This window comes from Gekko japonicus, unplaced genomic scaffold, assembly GCF_001447785.1.
Source record: "Gekko japonicus isolate JY-2015 unplaced genomic scaffold, Gekko_japonicus_V1.1 scaffold1507, whole genome shotgun sequence".
Classification (NCBI taxonomy): Eukaryota; Metazoa; Chordata; class Lepidosauria; order Squamata; family Gekkonidae; genus Gekko; species Gekko japonicus.
Window position 1 is genome coordinate 114,434 of NW_015159756.1, and position 10,995 is coordinate 125,428.

Here is a 10,995-nt window from a genome sequence, read left to right on the forward strand (position 1 = left end):
ACACCTGTGGCTGCTTCCTCCTCCTCCACGTGGAGCTCCTTCCCCCACCACGAGTTTCATGAGTCCTCTCCCTCTTGTTAGTTCTAAACCCCATCAGTGATCTTTTTATGCCTTTCCACACCATAGCTCACATGAATGGTTCCCTCCCCTTATGTCTTCCTCACAACAACCCTGTAAGATAGATCAGGTTGATAGATAGTAACTGGCTTTTGATCACCCAAGAACAGGCATGACTGAACGGGGATTTGAACTTGGGTCTCTTGCACTCTGGCCACTACACTACACTTGGTTGGTCATACACATGCATGTGTTCTTTTTGTGCCCACCATTACACATACATGGGTAGTAGGTGAGAATGTACGGTGATATCTGCTGCACAGCCCGATAATGTGTTTCCTTTGACCACTGGACACAGAAATGTTTAATGTTTCTCAGTGGCTGGGCTATGTACCAAGAGAGAATTTTTCAAGAACCCATTGAAGAGTTAACATGTTTTGAGCTGTGGCCTAGTTGTGTAGGCATTCTTATTAAGGACTTGTACTTTTTGAGATTGCAGCTTAATGGGACTGTCCTCTTTTCATCTGTGTTCCCGTGTGACAGCCAGAGTGAGCCAGCTGTTAATGTCAACACCAATCGGAGTTATTTAGCAAGCCAGAATTAAAATCAGTCAATGTGACTATTTTGTTTCATAAATTCATTGCTTAAAACATTTTGGTTACAGCTTTAAATGGATCTTGGAACTGGCTTAATTTTATTTATCCAAACCCAATACTGCCACCTATTGCTGATTAAAAATAGAGTGGACAACACAGTATCTCTTTATTAGACTGGCTGGTCATTAAAATATTATTTGGCGGCTTTGAACTTTCCAGTGTTCCTTTGACATAGTTAGAACAATACAATAAAAACAAGTGTTGTCCGATGCTGTTTCTTACCTAATGTTCGTGTCCTGCTCTTCATAGTTTAGAGCTGAGAAGTCTTGTCATCATATTATAAATCCCTTGTACCTTGAAGTGTTTTAAATGCACTAGGCTTAGAAAATTTAATTACTCTGGATTTGTATACATGGGAGAAAGTGAGTGTGTAAAAAATAATCATTGCAGCAATGAAGTATGTTGGTAACATGACATTGTGATGACTATAGATGAGATTATTATTTTAAGTAGTTCAGTTTGGATTGCATTGCCTTGACACATGATAGATAGGAGAATACTTTGTATCAGATTATTTACATACTGTTTCCAATTCTAGTAGTTTTACCCATGGCCACATGAGTATTTCAACAGTAACAGATATTGTTCACACTGTGTCAATGATTGCCTTTGAGTCCAATGGCACCTTTAAGACCCACAGTTTTATTCAAGGTATAAGTTTTTGTGTGCATGCACACTTATTCTGATACATTGAAATGGAAGTTACCAGTACATACATATAGGTAGAGGGTGAGCAGCAAATTAGCAGAAGCATAATAAACAGTGTTTAACAGATGCAAGGACTTAACTGGAATAACAAGCTTAGTATGGTCACCATTTGTTTGGGTTTGATTCCATAGTAAAGGAAATAAATATATCAAAATTGGAGCTAGATGGGTACATCTACCATTCTTAATTGTGGAATGCTTAGAGTAATTAACCGAGACCCTGTTGTTAAATTCCATCTGTCTCCTCTCAAGCATGGGGGTAATTTTACAGCATCCTTTTCTTTGAGGTGGGGTGATTGGCTGTGCAGTGTATGTCTCCTCTGTCCCCAGACCAGAGAAATAAATTTCAGTCTATCATTCCAAATTACATTACACCAGTATGGACTGGTAACTTCCATTTCAGTGTATCTGAGGAAGTGTACGTGCACATGAAAGCTTATACCTTGACTAAAACTTTGTTGGTCTTAAAGGTGCCACTGGACTCAGACTTTGTTCTCTAGTTAATTGTAACATCTGAATGCAGACACTCCAAAAAATGTGTGTGTGTGTGTTTTAGCACCAAACCAGAGTTTCAGACTAGCTGGTTTGTTTGACCACTTAGTGATGTACTAGCTGTGATGTTTAAACTTACAAACCATAGTTTGTTGGGTAACATTGATTCCCTCAACTTTATAGCCACAGATATTATAGTACTGGGAGGCAGCAAGGAGGTAAGAACCAGAGGAAATGATGAGCTGCAGGGCTCTAGTCGGGGGGGAGCTCTCAGGTACGGAGCTCCGGAAGAGAACCTCTAGGGGGCGGGGCGGTCATGTGGTGAAGCCACGCCCCCTTCTTTACCCCGCCCTCTGCTTCGATCCTCATTCCGTTTGGGAATGAGGATGAAGCAGGAGGGTAAGTAGCCGGGCCTTCTGACACACTTCCGGTGATGTCAGGGGATGTGGCCTTCTGTCACTTCCGGTGATGTCAGGGGGCGTGGCATATGCAAATAAGTTATGCTAATGAGTTATGCTAATGAGCTCCGGCAGCTCTTTTTCTACAACAAGACCCCTGATGAGCTGTGCACTAACCAGGATATGCTCTTTGTATCTGGTAGACTAACCAGACTTTGATAGACAAACCACAGTTTATTATGCCACCTGAATGCAGCCAGTGTTTTTCCATCTGAATGTGGACTAATGTTTTCTTTCTGTGAAGTTAGATTCAGAGGTAGACATGTTGGTCTGCAGTATAAGAGCTAGATTTGGGTCCACTAGCACCTTAGAGACCAACCAGATTTTCAGGGTATGAACTTTCAAGAGTCAAAGCTCTGACGCTGTGGTTTCTGACCAAAGGAGCTTTGACTCTCAAAAGCTTTTTCTGTGTGAGGGATTGGCCCAGTAGTGAGACTTGCCTGCATCTGTCTCTTTAATATAGCACAGAATACCATTTTCTATCCCCGCCATCTCACCGTGCATACATGTTTTCTCAGTTGCACTCTGCAGATGTCATAGCTGCTCTCTTTAAATGTATAGGGATAGTTTGCCTATACAGACAAGAGGATACTAATAAAAAGAATTTTTGTCATTGTTAAATCCAACAGAAGACTGTCTCACACTGCTTTCAGTGTACGGCAGGCCAAGACATTTTGATGCCCTAAGCATCTGCATGAATTGCCTGAAATAAAGATGTGCCCCAGAGGATGATGGGATGTCATGTGCATATGACTTTAGATTTTCATTACATCATCTTCTATGACATTGGGAGGCATCCTCAAACATACTTCTCTGAGTGCAATCAGTTCCTAAAACTGTTGCTGCCCAAAGAGGTCTGTGCTAAATTTTTATCCTGGCCTTCTCACAGTGAACTGAGGGTGGAGTACATGGTCATTCCCACCTCCATTTTATCTTCCCAACAGTCCTGTGAAGTTAGGTCGAGATTGTGTGTGGTCACTCTGTGAGCTTCATGGCAGAATGTGGATTTGAACCCACAACTTCCCAAGCCAAGTGCGAGGCTACAAACACTGTATCACACTGATTTTGGCACTAAATAATGTACATCAGGTGTCTTAAAGTTTTTGAGCCTGCAGGAACCTTTAGAATTCTGACATATGTTGGTGGGTGCAACCACAAAATGGCTGTCGCAGGAAGCAAAGCCAACCATGAAATGTCATCAGGTGAGGTTATGCATAAACCTAATTGTCACTTCAGCATTTCAGGTAGAGGCTCCGATTGAAAGGATGCCTTTTAAAATGAACATATTGTTTACAAGTATTTTCTTGCATATACGCAGCTTACCTTCAATCATGAAGATTCTTGTGTTGTGGTGGCGGCTGCTGCCAAAGCAGTTTTTTAAAAATCTGCCTAGCCAGTCAGATCTCAAATGGCCAATCAGAAGCCCTGGTGGACAAAACTCATCTGGCCCCACCCACTTTCTAAAAACACTTGACAGATGCCAGAAAAGTATTGGCGGGTGCCATGGTGCCCACAGGCATAACATTCGGGGCTCCTGATGTATGTTATTTAAAACAGTAGTGTTCCTCTGTTAGCCCATCAAGCATCTCAACTGCCAGTGGGCCTATGATAGAATTTGATGTTAACAGTGAAGAATGTTGTATTTTAAATCATATTTATTGAAGTTATGTGAGATCCTTTCAGACAGTGACCTAATGCTGCTATTCATGTATAATCTGTAAATAATATGTGCTTTCCAATATCACTTACAACTATCTCATGCAGTGTCTAATTATGCAACATAATATATCTCTGTCTTGTGCCAGTTATGTTAGATGGCTTTCAGCATTTTCAGCATATTGCAACTTAATTTGAGTGGATGTATGCAGAAGCAAGATAAACTTATCAGTGTGCCCCACAATATTTGTTTCCTTGTTAAGGATGACAGATTTAGGGTTACTGTATTTTTAAAAGCAAAAAAGAGGACACATTTCCCAACTGACTACTTCAAACAAGTGATCACTATGACAGATCTCATTTTAAATACCCCTACTATTTAAGGTGGTGACGATTCAGCTGCAGAGTTTTTTGGATGACATCTCTGCATTAGACCCCTTCCAGTCCAGCTTCCAGCCAGGCCATGGGACGGAGACAGCACTGGTTGCCCTCACGGATGATCTTCGGAGGCATCTGGATCGGGGCGGTTCAAGCTGTGTTGCTGTTGTTAGACTTGTTGGTGGTGTGCGACACGGTCAACCACCAACTACTGGCCTGCCGCCTCGCTGACACTGGGATTCAGGGGTCTGCCTTATAGTGGCTTTCCTTGTTTCTTCAAGGTCGGGAACAAAGGGTGGCCATTGGGGAGCAGCTGTCCCAAAGGCACCCGCTAATCTGTGGAGTGCCCCAAGGTGCAGTGCTTTTGCCAATGTTATTTAACATTTACATGCCCCCCTTGCCCAGATTGCCTGGAGCCATGGGCTGGGTTGTCATCAATATGCAGACGACACCCAGCTCTATCTGTTGTTGGGTGGCCAGTCTGACTCTAAGCCGGAATATCTGGACCTGGTGTTGAAAGCTGTGGCTGGTTGGTTTAGACTGAGTTGACTGAAATTGAATCCAACGGACGGAGGTCCTGTGCCTGAGTCGGAGTGGCCTGAGGGTAGGGATCCCACTCCTGTCTTTCGATGGGGTGCCATTGGTGCCAGCATCGGAGGTTAGGAGTTTGGGAGTACTCCTGGATGCCTCCTTAATGATGGAGGCCCAGGAAGCGGCTGCTGTGAAATCAGCCTTTTACCATCTCCGGCTGATCAATCAGTTAGTTCCCTTCTTCGAATGCAATGACCTGGCAACAGTGATTCATGCAATGGTCACCTCAAGGTTAGATTACTGTACATGGAGCTGCCCTTGTCCCAAATCTGGAAGCTGCAGCTGGTGCAGAATGCAGCAGCCAGGCTGTTGTTGGGTCTCCCCATGCGGGAGCACATTGAGCCTGCACTAAAAGCTCTGCACTGGCTGCCCATAGCATACTGAATTTGGTTCAAGGTGCTGGTTCTTACTCTTAAAGCCCTATATGGTCAGAGACCTTAATACCTAAGGGACCGCCTTTCCCCACATGTTCCCCAGAGACAATCGGGGTCCCAAAATCGTCTGTCTCTGCTGGGCCGTAGAGAAACCAGGCTGGCCGTGATGAGGGCAGGGCCTTCTCAGTGGTGGCTCCGCACTGGTGGAATGAGCACTTAGAAGATTTCGGGGCCCTGTGGGACTTGCAGGGCCTGCAAGATGGAGCTCTTCCACTAGGCCTTCGACTAAGGAGCTGCACTATATAATTGAGGCCCTGGCCCCAATATTAACATTATCATCAATATCAGTATAACATCATTTAAACAGCCAGATATAACCCAGATTACACTAGCAGTTGATTGTTGTATTGTTGGACGCTCCTCATGCCCTCCATCATATATGAATCATTCTAGCACTAGTACTTTATATGTTTTTATGTGTATTTGTTGTCATTTTAGATAATTTTATCTTATTGTTTATTATCCTATGTAAGCTACCCTGAGCCTGCCTCGGCAGGGAGCGTGGGGTAGAAATTAAATAATAAATAAATAAATAAGAGGTGGTAATTACTACTGACTAGGAATATTCCTAAATTTCCAACCCAAAAAGAGGGTATTTTCATCAGTTTTTTTAAAAAGAGCCCAAAAGAGGATAGACACCAAAAAAAGAGGACATGTCCTCCAAAAAGAGGACATCTGTTAACCTTACATATTTGTAATTGATGTTACAGTACAGTAAAACAGTTTAGAACTTTACATTCAGTATAATGGAGGAGCTGTCAGATTGTACTTGCAAATATATTTATTGATTTTGAGGCTTCAGTGAGATAATGATTTTGCACTATAATGATTCTAAATGAGGGTAGACAAGCTGAACCTTAATCCTGACAAGATACGGGTTCTTTGGGTTAGTAGAAAGGCAGATCTCCCCTGTCTTGGCTGGGGGTATACTCCCCCAGAAAAGCCAGGTTCACAGCTTGGGAGTGGTGCTTGACACAACAGTCGCCTGAGTAAACCAGGTAGCTGCTGTGGCTCTAGCTGGTGCATCAACTGGATCAGTCAGATCTCGCCACAGTGATCCATGCTTTAGTTACATCGAGACTGGACTATTGCAATGTGATCTACTTGAGACTACCCTTGAAGAATGTTCAGAAGCTGCAGCTAGTACGGAATGCTGTGGCTAGATGGTTAGTTGGGTGGTTGGTTGGGGCCAGCTATCAGGAGCACATGTCCCCAGTACTACAGGAATTACTAGCATTACCATCCCCCAGTTGGGGATGGGGGATTCCCTGATCTTGCAGGCTCTTGTTCACTGCTGGCCAGTTGGTTGTTGGGAGGAAATTCCCAGCAGCAACAACATCACCAGAAATAAACACAACGTGCCTGTGTCACTCAGAAGTGACGTAGGCATGTTGGTGACGTCAGGGAAAGGGGCAATGCTCTGTTCTTTTGGCAAAACTCCATGGTTTGAGGCTGATTTTACCATAGAGTTTTGCCCCATAACCAGAGCTACATCATCTATGTGCCTGCGTCACTTCTGGGTGATATAGGCACATTGCAGAATGTCATTTCCCGCTCCCGGAATGTTCCCCCCATCTCCCTGCCGGCGTTTCCGACAGACCGGGCAACTCTAGCAATTACACTGGCTTCTGATCTGCTCCCCAGCCCAATTCAAGGTGTTGTTTTTGTCCATTAAAGTTCTGTGTGGCTTAGGACCAGGGTATCTGAAGGACTCTCTTCTCCTATGTGTTCCTGTGCACAAATTAAGATCACGGGGAGATGGCTTCCTGACTGTCCCACTAATTAAAGAGTTTGTTCTGTGGGTACACAAGAGAGGGCCTTTTCTGTGGCAGCCCCACAATTATGGAAACAGCCTCCCCAGGGGATGTGTGCCTGCCCCCACCCTCATTGTTGATTTTTCAGGAGGCAGTTGAAGACCGTTTTATTTAGGACTGCACTTTAATTGATTTAGCTTTTATTATTGGCAGTCCTAATTGGAGTTTTTAATCTGTGACCATTATGAGTTTTATAACTATTGTTTCTGTTGAGATTTTTCATGTTTTATTTATATTGTAAACCGCCTTACATTTATTTAGCTATTTATACATTAATTTTCTTCTCGATGGGGATCCAAAACATCTTAAAACATCATTTTCTCCTGCCTCCAGTTTAGACTTGGCTGTGATGCCTTTTTTTAAGGCTGGGATGTTTATATGTCTATAAAACATCTGCATGTGAAGCATAACAAAGGTGATTTGATCATGCTAGTAAAATATATTCATAAACTTTTTTTTTTGCTTTCAGTAACAGTGCATTTAAAAATGAGCACATTTGAAGAAAAAGCATTTTCTGCACTCCTGACTTACAAGGAAAAATGGCTGAGCCTAGTAAACAAAAAGTTCATAATCAACGGAACTCCAGTGAAAACTATCGAAGGGTCCTTGAACCATAGAAGAGAATCCCTTAGACTCAGCAGATGAGATGCGAAACATTCCACACTTTACTATGATGTGCTGTTGCCTGCTCAACTGTGAAGAACTGCATATGGCATAGTTAAGCTGCTTTCTCTATTATTGCCAATCATCTTTTTCAGGACTTGAAAGTGATATTTTCCTATTGACTTTCTTTGCATGTATTCATTGATTATGCACACAAAAAATATCTAATCCGCTTTGCCTATTTAAAGAGCCATCATCACAGTGGTGAATATTATGTAAATCAATTCTGCTTTCCCCTCCCCTTCCCTCAGAATTATAATTGCTCACATTAATTTCATACAAGGGTTAGTGTAATATGTCTGCACATACTTTATGGAAACTCTTCTGTAAAGAAATTTTCACTGTTTATTAGTGAAATGAAGAAATGCTATTTATAACAAGGCCTTATGTTGTGTACATATATTGTCTTTGAAATATTTGTGATTAGATATATTGCTTGTAAAGGACAAAAATTACATAATTTATTTAGTATATTCTACCGTAAACTATAGTTTTATTGACAGAAATAAAGTATTTTGTTCTCAAAACAAAGTGTTGGCAAGTAGCTCTGAAGGCTGTGAACCTACTGCACGGTTTCTGAGCAATTTTGTTACTTTCCAAATGTAGTACTGTTGATTGAGAGAAAATGGAACGAGTTGTTCTGTACACATGGAAGAGAAGATTGTGAGTAACATGAAGAATGGTTAACCTTGAAAAGAGAGAGAAGATACAGCAGATTCCTATACGTGGCATGATATTGCATCTCTCTCACCAAGGGTCATCCATAAGAAAGAAGTGAAGAGGATTTGCAAGTAATCTTTTTTTTTTATATAGGGATTGTGGTTGCAAAACAGATGCTAAACTAGAGTATAAGGGTGCAGCCAGACAGCGTTCTGAGAGTGGGTTAAACTGCTCCGGTTCTAACTGGATTATATTTGATCTGGATAATCGCAATCACACTTACCTCCCTTATCCCGCCTCATCGCGCAGTCACGTCGCTCCCCGGCGTCTACACTGTTGACGCACGGGAGCATGCATCGGCGGTTTTTAAATTTTTCTCAGTTTGCGCATGTGCATAGGTGCCCCTCCGTAGAATGGGGGGGCAACTATCATGGCGCATGCGCAGAACCACCAGGGCAAATCATTCCAACCCCTCCAACAAAAGACTTCCCTTTAAACGTTTGACCCGAAAATGGCCTCTGTGAGATCCCGAACTCATCTAAATGCTAAAACAAGTGACCGTTTAAATGTCAGTTTTCTAAACGCAGTGGCAGAGTGCCACCTATGCGCACACCGCCAACGCATTAAAAAAATGGCGGGCGAAAAGTGGACGCTTCGGGCAGCTTTTGAGCGGGGGTGGTGGTTTAAACCGGAAGTGGCTTGACACTGGAGGAGCGATCACACAGGGGGAAAATATGGCTTTAAACGGGAGAACTGAGAAAACACCACTTTGGGACCTGGTAACAAAATACTCCGGGTTAAAGCGGTTTTGAGCCGGAAACGAATGGCTGGGGACGGGAGGCAGATGTTGACTGTGTGATCGTGCAGATAAAATCCGTTGAAGCGTCACGACACCAGATCAAATGCATGTCTGAACGCACCCTAAAGGTGTTTTCATGAAAGAGACATATATGCCTTTGTGCCAAATGTGTATGTTGTTAATCCATCAGAATGCAAAAGTTAAATTTAAATTCCATTTGAGTAAATATAAGTTTTATTTTAGCATTAAAGACCAATCTAGGCACATGCCTTCCAGGTGAAAATGGCTTTAGACTGAGCCAGGCTTTATATTGACATAAACATTACAGGGGGTTAGGAAATTCCACTGCTGTGTGAGAATTGAAGTGTTCAGAAAATATGTTGTTGGAAGTTTAAATGTGGAAGAGTTACGAGAAGGATCTGAGACATCCTAAAGTATAAGAGAAAACTAAGCACAAAATAAGGAGCTTCGCCAGAGTGAGCGTCTATTGAAAAGGAGATTCTTAATAGAGAAGGATCTTGTGACCAAATACTGTGTTTGATACCCTGACAGCTAATTTTTCCAGTTTCTCTTCCCCTAAACAGTTATAGTGAACAACTTATTTGTGTTTAAAATTTTATTCAATAAATCACATTTTGTTTGAGTAAAAAAAGAAAAGTAATTCCACTTCGCAGCATGTGCCAAATTTCAAGGATGACCTATATTCTGCTAGGCAGTCAGATTCTACATATCACCCAGGAAGGACAACATCCTAGCTAAGGAATCTGTTCAACAATACTATGGAGGCCTAATAGTAGTGACTCTACTATGCAGGAATATCTTCCTTTATGGGAAACACTGGCTGAAATTTAACTGTCTACATGCCAGTGCTAAACTTGATTTGCTAGTCTTTATATGCTCCAAAAGTTGGCAATGTGCTATGTTGCTTACACTAATTTGGGTATGCAGAACTATTTGAGTTTCAGAGAAAATCTGTACTCCAGTCAATTGTACTTCAGTGGTAGCCATAGTATTTCAGGATAATCCTGGCTAATATAGCAGTTTTTAAGGGTTGGTTTACTTCACATTCTAAAGCTTTTGCAGGCAGATTGGGTAAGTAGGCCCATGTGTGCAGTTCTTTCTGCTTCTGTCAACATACGTGATACCAACATATAAATATACTGAGAGCGTAGCGAGTTCACCCAGTTCTTCTGCTTCAAAAAAGTAATGAATCAAAGAGTAGGGGTGGATGTCTTATTAATTATGATTGAAACAGGTCAAGATTACTGCTACAGTCCTGCTGATGTTTGTATCCTTTTGACACCTTGACAGTGTCCCAAGAACAGTCTTGCTCTGCTAGCAACCTGAGCATTACCCATTTGATGAGTGTGTCAATGGCCTACTACCATAATTGTACTATATGAGGCTCACGTGGAAAGACTAGTGACTACCAGGGGTCATTTCGTAGAAAAAGAGCTGCAGGAGCTCATTAGCATAACTTATTAGCATATGCCACCCACCCTGACATCACTGGAAGTGTGCACCAGCCCCTCTGACAGACAGAAGCACCTGGGATCCATTCTTTCCCCCCTCTCCCTTCCCTTCACCTCCAAGTCGGGCGAAGGAAAAGGGGAGGGGGAGGATCTCAGGC